Source organism: Poecilia mexicana, unplaced genomic scaffold (assembly GCF_051168715.1).
Source record: "Poecilia mexicana isolate PSO_F unplaced genomic scaffold, ASM5116871v1 scaffold_19, whole genome shotgun sequence".
In the NCBI taxonomy this organism is placed as follows: Eukaryota; Metazoa; Chordata; class Actinopteri; order Cyprinodontiformes; family Poeciliidae; genus Poecilia; species Poecilia mexicana.
In genome coordinates, this window is record NW_028263388.1 from 10,804,720 (window position 1) to 10,815,755 (window position 11,036).

Genomic DNA, 11,036 nt, shown 5'->3' on the forward strand with positions numbered 1-11,036 from the left:
AAGAAAAAGAAAAAAAGAGATCTACCCCATGCCAATTTGTCCACAGTTAAAGGCTGTGTCTGTTTCTTATTCTCTTTACAAAAACTTCAAAGTGAAGCATATCATTAACTTCTATTTTGTTTTGTTTTTATTAAAAGAAAAGAATTAGAGTTCAGGTGTTACGTTTTGTAAGCCACGAGTTGTTATCATATCAGTTGTAAACATATTTAAGTCAATAGTAAATGATAATTTCTAATAATTAGACTAATAAAATGAAATTGAGGAGACAATCACAGCTCCAACACTAAACAATGCACTTTCATCTTAAGCAAATAAATCTAAGCTTAAAATTTCATCTAATTCAAAATGAACACTGCCACAGTCAGTTGGCTACGGAGTGAAAATAGTCTCAAAATAACTGTGTGTGTGTGTGTGTGTGTGTGTGTGTGTGTGTGGGTGTGTGTGTGTGTGTAATACTGGATTTGACTCCATAGTTGTCCATGTTAGAAATGCTGGCATGAAACTACATTCTTCAGGAAATAAAACACATTCTTTGTTAATGTGCTATTTGCAGATCTTAATACTTTCAATATTTAGCAAAAATAAATAAATAAATGGGACAGATTAAACTCAATGTAATTTCAGTGATTTGACAGGGGGAAAAAAAATACAATTTCATGGCATCTGCCCTGGACTGTGGAGAGAGAGCTCTGGTGCTGAGCAGCCTGGAGGTGGAGGGAAGGGAAGAGGGCAGATCTCTGTAGAAAGAGGTGACAAACCAAGAGCAAAGATGAGCTCTCTTCATCTGGCACAGGAGGCTCAGACTCTGGAGAAACAGAGCTCCGCCGCATAGAGATTATAACGGAGTACTTACACTGAATGATTTATAGTCTTCAGGTGAACGTCTGTGTTATCTTTTTTGACTTCAACTTAGTCGAGCTTACGCCAAGTAAGTCCCTATTTTCCGATCATCACATCTCTCATCGCAGCGTGTTTAAGCCCCTGGTTTGACCCAACAGGGAGTTCGAACACGAAGAAAGAGTCAATAAGAGCTTGATAAATCCATTCGTCGCATGAGGCTCAAAGAAAACACACGTGTTTGTGCGTCGTGTGGATTAGAGGCGCGGAGAGGCTGCAGTCTACCTTCCAAACAATGCGATGGAGTGGCTCAGATTAGGTAGAGCTGCGGAAACATCAGACGGAATCCATCAGCGTTGAGATGAAAAACGAAACTTTTTATGTTTTTTTTGTTTTGTTTCAGAGCTATAAATATTCTCCCATTGTTACCGAGCAGGTTTAAATCTGATCTGAAATTATCCCGTCTCGTCTTAGATCAGACAGGTTTTGATCATATTTATTTTTAGAAAGAACAGAGATGTTCTGATTGTGGAGCTTCAGTCAGAATCGTTTTTTTTTTCCTGATCTGATGATGGTCTTTGAACAATCTGTGAAAAAAAAGAAGAAAGATGTTGTTCTCTTTTAAAGTCCAAACTTCCCTCCTGAAAAACAATCTACAGCTTGGTTTGGTAATGGTGGTGCATAAAAAAAAAAAAAAACAGTTTGAGAATCTGAGATTCTTTCTGACAAAAGTTCAGGCATAAAAACCAATACGGTTCAGAATAATACGTGAAGTTTTCCCCTCTATATTGTCCTGTGAGCGAAACAATCCCGAGTTAAAGGATACTCTGTAGTCTCCCATTCTTAAATCAGAGAGGGTTCAAGTCAATTGGGGTCCGAGTCTCTGAAAAGGATCAACTCAGAAACCACCTCTAGTGGGTAACTTGCCATTTCTTGAATACTGTTTGCACTGCCAGACCCCAGAGTCTGACCTGAAAGACGATCCTGATGTGAAGTTGCTCATCATCTCTCTCATTTTGATCATCAATAAAACCACCGGTTTATCATATTCTTGAGGTGTGGGAATGAGTTTTGAGTCTGATTTGTACTCGGACCTTTACAAGAGGCAGCAATAGAGAACAGCAAAGATGGAGACAATTAGAGGAAGGAATGCAGAAAGGAAACAAACTTAATTGATGGAAATGCTGAAAGCTTTTTTTTTTATCGTTATGCTTCTGCAGAGCTCTGAGGCTCCAAATGCAGATAAATGGTGTGCTGAATTGCAATCTATAAACTATCCAGCCCAACGAAATCACAAGAATGCATATATGATTTGTTGCTTCATGCCTAGAGGTTTAAAGATTAAGCTATCAAAAGAAACGCCGAGATTAAATTTTCTCAAAACAACTGAACCTTGCAGATTTAGCTAAATTCAACAAGGATACTTTCATTCAATCATACCTTAAAGATTTTTTTAAAAAATCTGACACTCTTGAGGAAGTACTCAGTCTTGGGCAAGCTTTAGTTGCCCAAGACTGAGCATAGAAAATAAGGAAGTTCACATGAGACAAAAACATGCCTTTTTATTCAGTACATGAAAATGCTTTGTCCAAGCTATGATGCTTTCTTCATGTCTCATTATGTTGTCTTTAAACTATTTGTGGATCTGGAGATCTCTGCTTTGTTCTTGCGTCTTCACCCAGAAGAAGCTGTGGAAAATAAATGAGATGTGTGTTTCTTTCCGTGATAATCTTTCCTTTTTTTTTCTACGTTTTGGAAATGGCCTGATATTATCTTGTGTCGTGCAGCTCATAAAACATGCAGCAGACAACCTAATGTGACTTTATGCAGATTGGTGTCTGAGAAATCACCTATTTAAGCTGTTTTCCTTCGTCCTGTAATCACTTGGCCCGCGTTATCTGCATAATCGTCCAACTCGGCAACTGAATATCTTCCAGCGTTTAACGCAGACCCTCCCAAAGGTAACGAAAACAGGAAATTAGTTAAGCAGATGCTTTTGTGCCAGACACCCGTTTATGACGGTTTCTCGTCTTAGATGTTATAATTTGTTTTGATGGAGGCTAAATGAAGTCATTCCGTGAAAAGAATCGTGCTTGCTCGTGGTTTTTTTGTTTAGCTCGTCGCCCAACTGAATGGGAGTTAATAACAGAGACACGTTCCTCCTCCACTTGTCATCAAAATTTTTATTTTTGCAAATACTAGAATTGACGGAGAAAAGATCGAAAATTGCTTTTCGCAATGTTCCAAATTCTGTTCTTGACGGCTGTTATTAGTTTATTGCTAATACTTATTTAGACATCCTGAAAGAAGCATATATAAGCAATATTTATGTCATGTCTCCACCACGAGTTTTATTTACTCATTTTATGTCATGGACTTGTTTGGCTGTCCTAAATCACCGGTAGTGTTTGAATTCTTATACATTGTATAAATCTCTATTTCACTTTTGCTTACCAAGAATAAGCACATTTAAAATACTGTCTTTGATGCTAAAGCAAATATTAAACTGTTGTACTTATATAGTTTTAAACATCTTGGGTCCATATTGGTCATTTTTTGGTTACATTTCTGGCACAATGGAATCATTCTCAACCGCATCACGACAAATAATTGCTAGTTTACTTTTGGTTGCTTTATAGTCCAAACAACTAAACTTTGGTCCACGCCCTTTGACCTTTTGGGTCGTTGCATTGTAAGGCTGAAAGCTGTACAAAACTACAACACTAAATGAAAAGGTCAGTCAAAAAAACAGGTATATTTTGGTATATTTACAGAAGCCGTTGTCGGCTCACTGCCTATATCAGAACTTAGGTCAAATTAGGTTAAACCCACAAATGGCAAAGCAAAAACAACGAACGTTGCTGGCTCAAAAATACTACCTCTTCTGAAAGCCCCATAAAAACTTGAACCAGCTTTGATTTTATGTGATCGACCAACACGGATTTGTGGATAATCACGAAAGGGAATAAAGAGAATAAATGTCTCAACCTGTAACCTGATTCTATTGTGTTTTTATCTGGTTAAATGAAGGTTTGATTAAAAAGAAGCGTCGGAGCAAACGTGAGAGCGTGGGGGGCACAATTTACGGGAAAATAGCATGGAGGGAGAGAGGGGGTAAAAAAAAAAAAAACGGTAGTTTCCCGGCCAAAACGGGAGACTTGACAGGTATGGTTTGTTCAAGGTTTTTGTTGGGGGGTTTTTCCCATGTAACTTTAAATTTTAAATTTGGTCTAAGCTGAGCAGAGAGCCTTTGTCCACATGTTTGTTGTGTCCCAACATGGCCTTGGTCTGACTTTTTTCTTCTTTTTTTTGACTAAGAGCTTTCTTCTTCCCACCCTGCCATAAAAGCCACTTTGTTAAATTTGCTTCAGTTGAAATAGTCACAATCAGACAAAAGACACAAAGACAACACTTTGAAAGGAAACGTCTGTCCCTAAAACAATCAAGAAAACCATCAGCTGAAGTCACTTAGATCACTCAAATTCTTCTGAATTTGCTCTCGAATGCATTGATTGTCTGGCTTCTCGACACAAAACAAAACTTGCTTCTCCATCACAAATTAAAAGATGCCTTCCGCTGAAGGAGAGGGAGAATACTCCCAGATAAAGTGCAGGAAAGAGTTTGCTTCAAAGTTCAGTGAAGCTCATCGCCTCGGGTTAAAGTCGGCTCGGCGTCTGACTGCAGTCGATTGAGGAGCAGACAGCAGCTCGATATAATTCATTATCAGCTTTACTGAAGCAAACGTGCTCCACGCGAGCAGAGAAGGCAACACTTAGCCCGGCTGAACATATTGAACATGTGTTCCACGCTGATTGGATTCATACGAGTTCTGTATTGAAACGTGCTGGATAGGAGCGAGCTCACAAAGAGTTTAAAGCTGATTAAATGCAGCTTGTTTATGTTCTCTGGTTTGAAGTCTGATCGTGTGGTTGAAACTGAAATTATAGATCGGATTGTCAAAACTGATCGTTTGATCAGCGAAACGCACCGAACGTGTTGAGTATGGATTATTTTTTGTTTCTTCGCATTTCATGGTTTTTTTACTGCTCCAAGAAAATGTAAAGTTGTAGCATTTGCCAAGCGAAACAGGCCATAAAAATATTGCTTCAAAAATGTTGAGTCATTTTGAAGCAGAAACAAAAGAAATATAGTCTGTAAAAAAACCCCACATTATGCAAAACCTTAATGGGGAAAACATCACCGTGATAAATGGTAAAAACTGATAGTAACTGTGGAAAGTGTCGGGCCGTTTCCAACTTCTGACGCAACTTAGTTGGAGTCACTTAACTTTTTAAAGCGAGGGATTTAGCAGGATTATTTCACGGCTTCTCATCTGATGATGAAACAACTGTGATGAGGTTAGCTTAGTGGGGGTTTTTTTAGGGCATGAGGGGGATTTTGTAAATGATCTGAATTCAATGCTGCATTAAAAAAAAACATAAAAAGCCTTGAAGTTTGCAACATTTATTTTTTTTCCCCCCCATCAAAACAGTTGTGGTGATGAATTTTGCATTGTGACTGAGTATTGATTTCACCTCCTCATCTTAAGAAATCAGTTATTTTCTTCAAATCCAAGTTATTTCTGGCATGTTGGCGCTCCGTAGTTTTGGGCGGTTGCTCCTGTGCCGGTTCCAGATCAGGTGCAACACAGAAACAACTTTATATTCCGGGCTTTTTGAGAGCCCCTCGGTAAAAAATCTGTTATCCTACTTTTAAAATGGACAAAACCAAAGTTAGTTGTTTTTGACTTTAAAAAAAAAAAAAAAAAACTAATTACAAAACCCATTGAGCAAAAGGTGCTTGGCGTTCTCTCCAAAACCGAAATACTTGTCAAGTTTTAAAAACACCCAAAAATTAAGTCGGGAATCATCCATGTGCCCCGCTTGTGCAGGAGATTAAGGAACTTATCTGAAAGGCTAATACTGATCAGGATCTAATTCCTTTTTTCTGCTCTGTGCCTCGCTGTTCGGGCTCACCGCTCTCCGCCTCCCGTCCCAGCTCTCGACGATTCGTTTAGCCTCCTCTCTCTCTTCCTATATTCTACCTATTTACTGCCTCAGTGGCTCCTCACAAACAGAGGCAGTATTGGCACACAGTGAGGACTGCACTGTAACAGCCACCTTCCTCATGGACCCACTGCATTAGTCACAGAGGCCTGACTTACAGAGGGTAGGAAGCGTAGCTGTAAAAAAAAAAAAAAAAAAAGACAGAGCAACAAAATGGAGCTAAATACTCTCTGAGCAAAGGAAGTGCAGAGTTTCAGGCAGGAATGAGAGGAAGCTCCTTGTGGCCCGACAGCATAACTCCTTGTGCATCTTAAATTATTCGGTAGCCATTAGCTGAGAAGTTCGATATAAATTTGATGAAACCAAGGAAGGTGCACAGAATTTAAACCTGAGGTCATGATTTTCAAGAAAGGCTTCAGGGTCAGTCTCTGCCTCAAGCAAAGGCCTGTCGGTATCCTGGAAGGACGATAAAGGAGCCAATCCCAAGCTAAATTTGATTAAAACATAAATTTGACTTTCATCTAAAAGAACATCCACATTGCTGAAAAATGAAAGATGAAAAGCCATCAACAAAGTTGTTAAAGGGGATGTCTTAGGAGTTTTTAAACTATTTTTATAGCTCTATTTAGTAACTATGTCAACTTCAGCTGTTATAAAATGCTACATATATAAAATGTGATTTAAAAGAAATGTGATAATGCCTTAAAATTGGGCCTCTGTCTCTTTAAAAACCCCCTTCACTTTCCGAAACCCCACCTTCAAGAAGTCATCGCAACATCGCTCCGTTTTACTGAGATGTAGCTCCTACAATGACATTAGCAAATGCGTAGTTCCACCAAGTGCTTGCTAATTGGTGCTGGCTAGTCTGAAGGAACAGAGTGGGGAAGGGCTGATCTATGAGGAAGCTCTGAAACTGCAGCTACGAGGAGGCGCCACAACTTGAAGGCGGAGCTAGGTCCACCCAAGCATTTTGCACAGCTGAATGGTTGCCACGGGAGACTGGAAAGCGAAAACAAACGACGGTGGACCTGCCGATTTGACCCTCTGTCTTGTGGACGTGTAGACACATTCATTTATGGGTGAATGTTTGGTTTAGCAAAAAAATCTGAAGAGATTAACGACAATATTCGATCTTCATACGGGTGTTCTTTTCACTTGTATCAAGCAAGAGATTGTTAATCATGTCTGACTGTGTTTCACAAAGTAGTCACTTCTGTCTGTCTGCCTCTCAGGAAATACATTTCCAGTCAATTTTACAGACGAGAGACACTCATGTGACCAGTTATTAAACTGTCCCGGGGATGATGTGTTCCGTTTCTCTGAAGAGTTTCAAAGTTTTACAGCAATACTAGCAGTAAAACTTCAGATTTTTACTTCATTATGAGGATATTTTCACTGCTTGAGCCACGGGAGAAGCCGCTTCCTCTCATTTCCTGAATGTTTCATTTGCAGGCTGAAGGGCGACTCGAGGACACGCATGCCTCCGTGAGCAGGTGTGCGGCGCATTTTAAAGAGAGCAATCGTACAATGAAAAATATTAAAAATGCCCGAGGATATTAGACTCCAGAATCAGCGATTTACAGTGGGGTTCGGGTCCAGTTTTTGTGACGAGACACAACGCAACCTTCATTAACAAACTACTTTAAAAGTTAGACTTACCGGACCTAATATGCGCATGTTTTCAGGCAAAGTTTTTAAGTTAAAGTTGTCGCCAAGTTTCATGGTTCAGCTCTGCATGTCAACTTCAAAGATGTCTATCGATCAGCGGGGTATTGATTGTCGGCACAGACAAAAATGCGGCCTTGTTCTTCAAAGCGGAGGCAAAGTGAGGTGTCTGACCTCAAACCAAGAATTTTTCTCCACTTTTCAGACCGAAACATCCATTAAAGAAACAAGACAAGAAACTTTGACAGTCATACATCACAGTTGAGAAGCTTCACTTAAATAGACGAAGGACAAATCTGCAGTTTTAGAGTTCAGGTGTGAGGATTGCAACAGGATTTAATGGTGGCTGATCGGATGGACCTTTGCATCTGGGTGGTTCAATAATGCGTATATATTTTTTTGTTTTCCAGTTTATATGTTCATTTGAAGCACTTTGCGATTTTTATCTGTTGAAAGAAGCCTTAAGTAACAGTCTTCCTACCGATTCCTCCGTGTTGATATTTTTAAAAAATAAGATTGTTGAAAAGTTAATCACGAAATCTCCCTGGAGCACTGAGATCTTTATACCAGAATAATCTTCCTGTTTCCTTTACATCTCCAAATCCTCTGTATCAGCTCGGTGCTCATCTTCCATTCCTCACATCAAATAGAAAAGTGACACACACACACACAAAAACATCGAAAGATCCTCTTGAACTCTGCTTGAAAGTGAATCGCCCGTGAGTTTCTGCCTTTCAAGCGGCGGCGATATCTAAAGCGAGGGTGATTGAAGTGTCCCTGAAGTGGACAGCAGCAACAAAACACAAAATGAAAGGGATGAAAGAGAGAAATGGAGGAAAAAGACCACATGGCATAAAGCTGAAGGAGGGAGAAGAGAGTCGCCGTCTCTCAGACCCTTTTCTTGCTTCTCAGAGGTCTCCTATATGTCAAACTCGATTACTGATGTTGCCCCCCTTTTTCACTCAGAATTTTGTTTAGCTGAAAGAAAAAAAAAAAACATTTCCTCTCAAACGACCTGCTAAAAGTTTACCAGAAACTTCCTGTGATCATACTTACTGTCTGTTAAACCTTTTGGGGGGAAATCGGGATGAATATATTGTCTGTCGTTGTTCTCATTCAACGACAAAATGACTTTTATATGTGTGGAGGGGTGAAAATAATTCCACGTCACACAGGCCTTTCACGCTGGAACAGTGAAGCACCTCAGTAGTTCTGATTCTTTGAAGGACGTTTATCTCCAAGAAACATTTCACTGTTAGATGGTGTCTCGTCTGCAGAAACAAACTCAAGAAAAACCTGACAGCAGAAATAAACCGACAGTAGGTCTGAGCAGGAGGAACTTTACTGTTTCGCAAATTACGAAACTTAGAGTAAATCTGTTGCTACAAGTCAAGATTGGATAGAATCACCGTTGTCTGAAGAAGAAACGGGAAAACTGCAAAACTGAACCTGGCATCCTCATGCCTCAGAGGAGTTTCTTTATATCCAAGAAATGTGTCTCTGCTGGACAATAAAACTCCCATAATCCACCACTAAGGTCCTTTTAGAGTCCCTTTTAATCTAATATGCATTGCTTTCACTTGTATGAAATCGTAAAAACTTCACACTGAGCTACATTTTCTGAGAGAACAAATTTATAAAATGTGTGGATTCTTACAGGTTGAGTGATTTTCTTTCTTTATTAACTTTTTCCACATTTTGGTGTTCAACACTTTTAAGCAAATGCTTTTAATTGCTCCAACCTGCGCAGGAAACAAATGTGCAGTGATCTAAGGTGGATAATAAAAAGTAATGAGAACAGTGTTGGCAGACAGTCGGGGAGAGATTTTCTCCGAGAGGTCTGATGTCAGAATGCCTGAAAGAAAATGTGTGGGCTGCTCGTCGTATCAGGTGAGCGTCGGCCGGATTCGCTGCTTGTTTGTTGGCGACAACTCGGGTTGCTTAGCAACTGTAAACAGGACCTCCAAGCACAAAGCCGTCGAGATTGGTAGATCTAACCATCGCAATATCGAAAACTCAAAGAGAACAAAGTAAGCCGACAAACGCGTGTTTTCCTCTCTGTAAACTCACATTTAGGCTCGGAGTTCAGTCTGATGTCTGGTTTCTATGGTTCTACTGGAAAAGCTGGCCTACATACTTGTTCCCCCAATTAGAACAATTCTGTTTATGCTAACTTGTGGAGAAGTAAATCGATGAGAACCGCACTACTTGTCCCCTACCGTGTGATCATCTGATCCAAACTCCCCCGTCTACCTCCAGTCCCCGTTCTCCTCGGCCGTCTCCGTGCTGCTCCATCTGATTGGGCCTGACAACAGCATTCACTTTTTATTAGCTGGAGTTGGAGCCAGTACGGTGAGCCCCCGGCGCAGGTGGGGACAGCAAGGACTGCTTGGAACAAGGCTGGATTTTGGCAGCTGTAGCTTTAGACTATAAAAGAATTTGCAGGTTTAGAAACTCTGCTCATACAATAAGAATGAGCCATTTCTTTTTCGGGTGAAGAATCTTTTTCTGTGTATGGTGTTAAAAAATATATGTGGAGCTCCATCGTAAGATTAAAACTTCAGAATATGATACACTAGTAATAATAATAATAATAATAATGATAAAAAAAACCCACATCTGCAGGGTGACGTCTTTGAACAACTACTGGTGTAGCTTCATCTCTGGAGTCCCGCTGAGATCTTCACATAAACAGAAATCTGTGTTTGGAAAGAAATGATGCAACTTTTAGAGAAATGATGAATTATGATTCCCTTTTCACAAATTATTTACCGCAACGTAGCTATATATGTTGCCTGAATGCTTAAAATATACAAGTTCTGCAGTCACTGTAGTCTGGTATCGATATCACATTTTGTTTTATATTTCCAACCTTTATTTGTTAGACTTAACTAGATAATGAGATGAGATAATGCTAGCTCATTATAATGATATAATGCTATTTCATCTTTAGCAATATGCAAATGTTGAGATAGCATCATTAGCATAATGCTAACTCATTAAAATGAAATGCTATCTCAACAGCATAATGAGGTAATTTAATCTCACAATGAGATGTTATCTCATTAGCATAATGTTATATCATTATGTTAATGAGACACATTATGAGATAATTATATCTCATTATAATGAGATATATTGAGATACTATCTCATTATAATGAGATTATTTTTATCAGAGTGACCCATGTCACACATAAATGCAAGCAAGTTTGTTGTAGCTTAATTCTGTACACATGACTGGTCTGTAAACAAAAGCAAAATCTATAACCGGGATTTCTATTTAGTTTTCAGAATTTTGGGGCTTTAGTTAGGGTTTACCTGGGTGAACGAGAGGGTAGCCTCCTTCCGCCTGGGGGAACGGGTTCTGACTGTTGTTTGTGCTTACAGGCCGAACAACAGTTCAGATTACCCACCCTTCTTGGAGTCCTTAGAGGGGGTACAAGAGAGTGCCCCTCCTGGGGACTCCCTTGTTCTGCTGGGGGACTTCAACGCTAAAGCGGGCAATGACAGTGAGACCTGGAGGGGC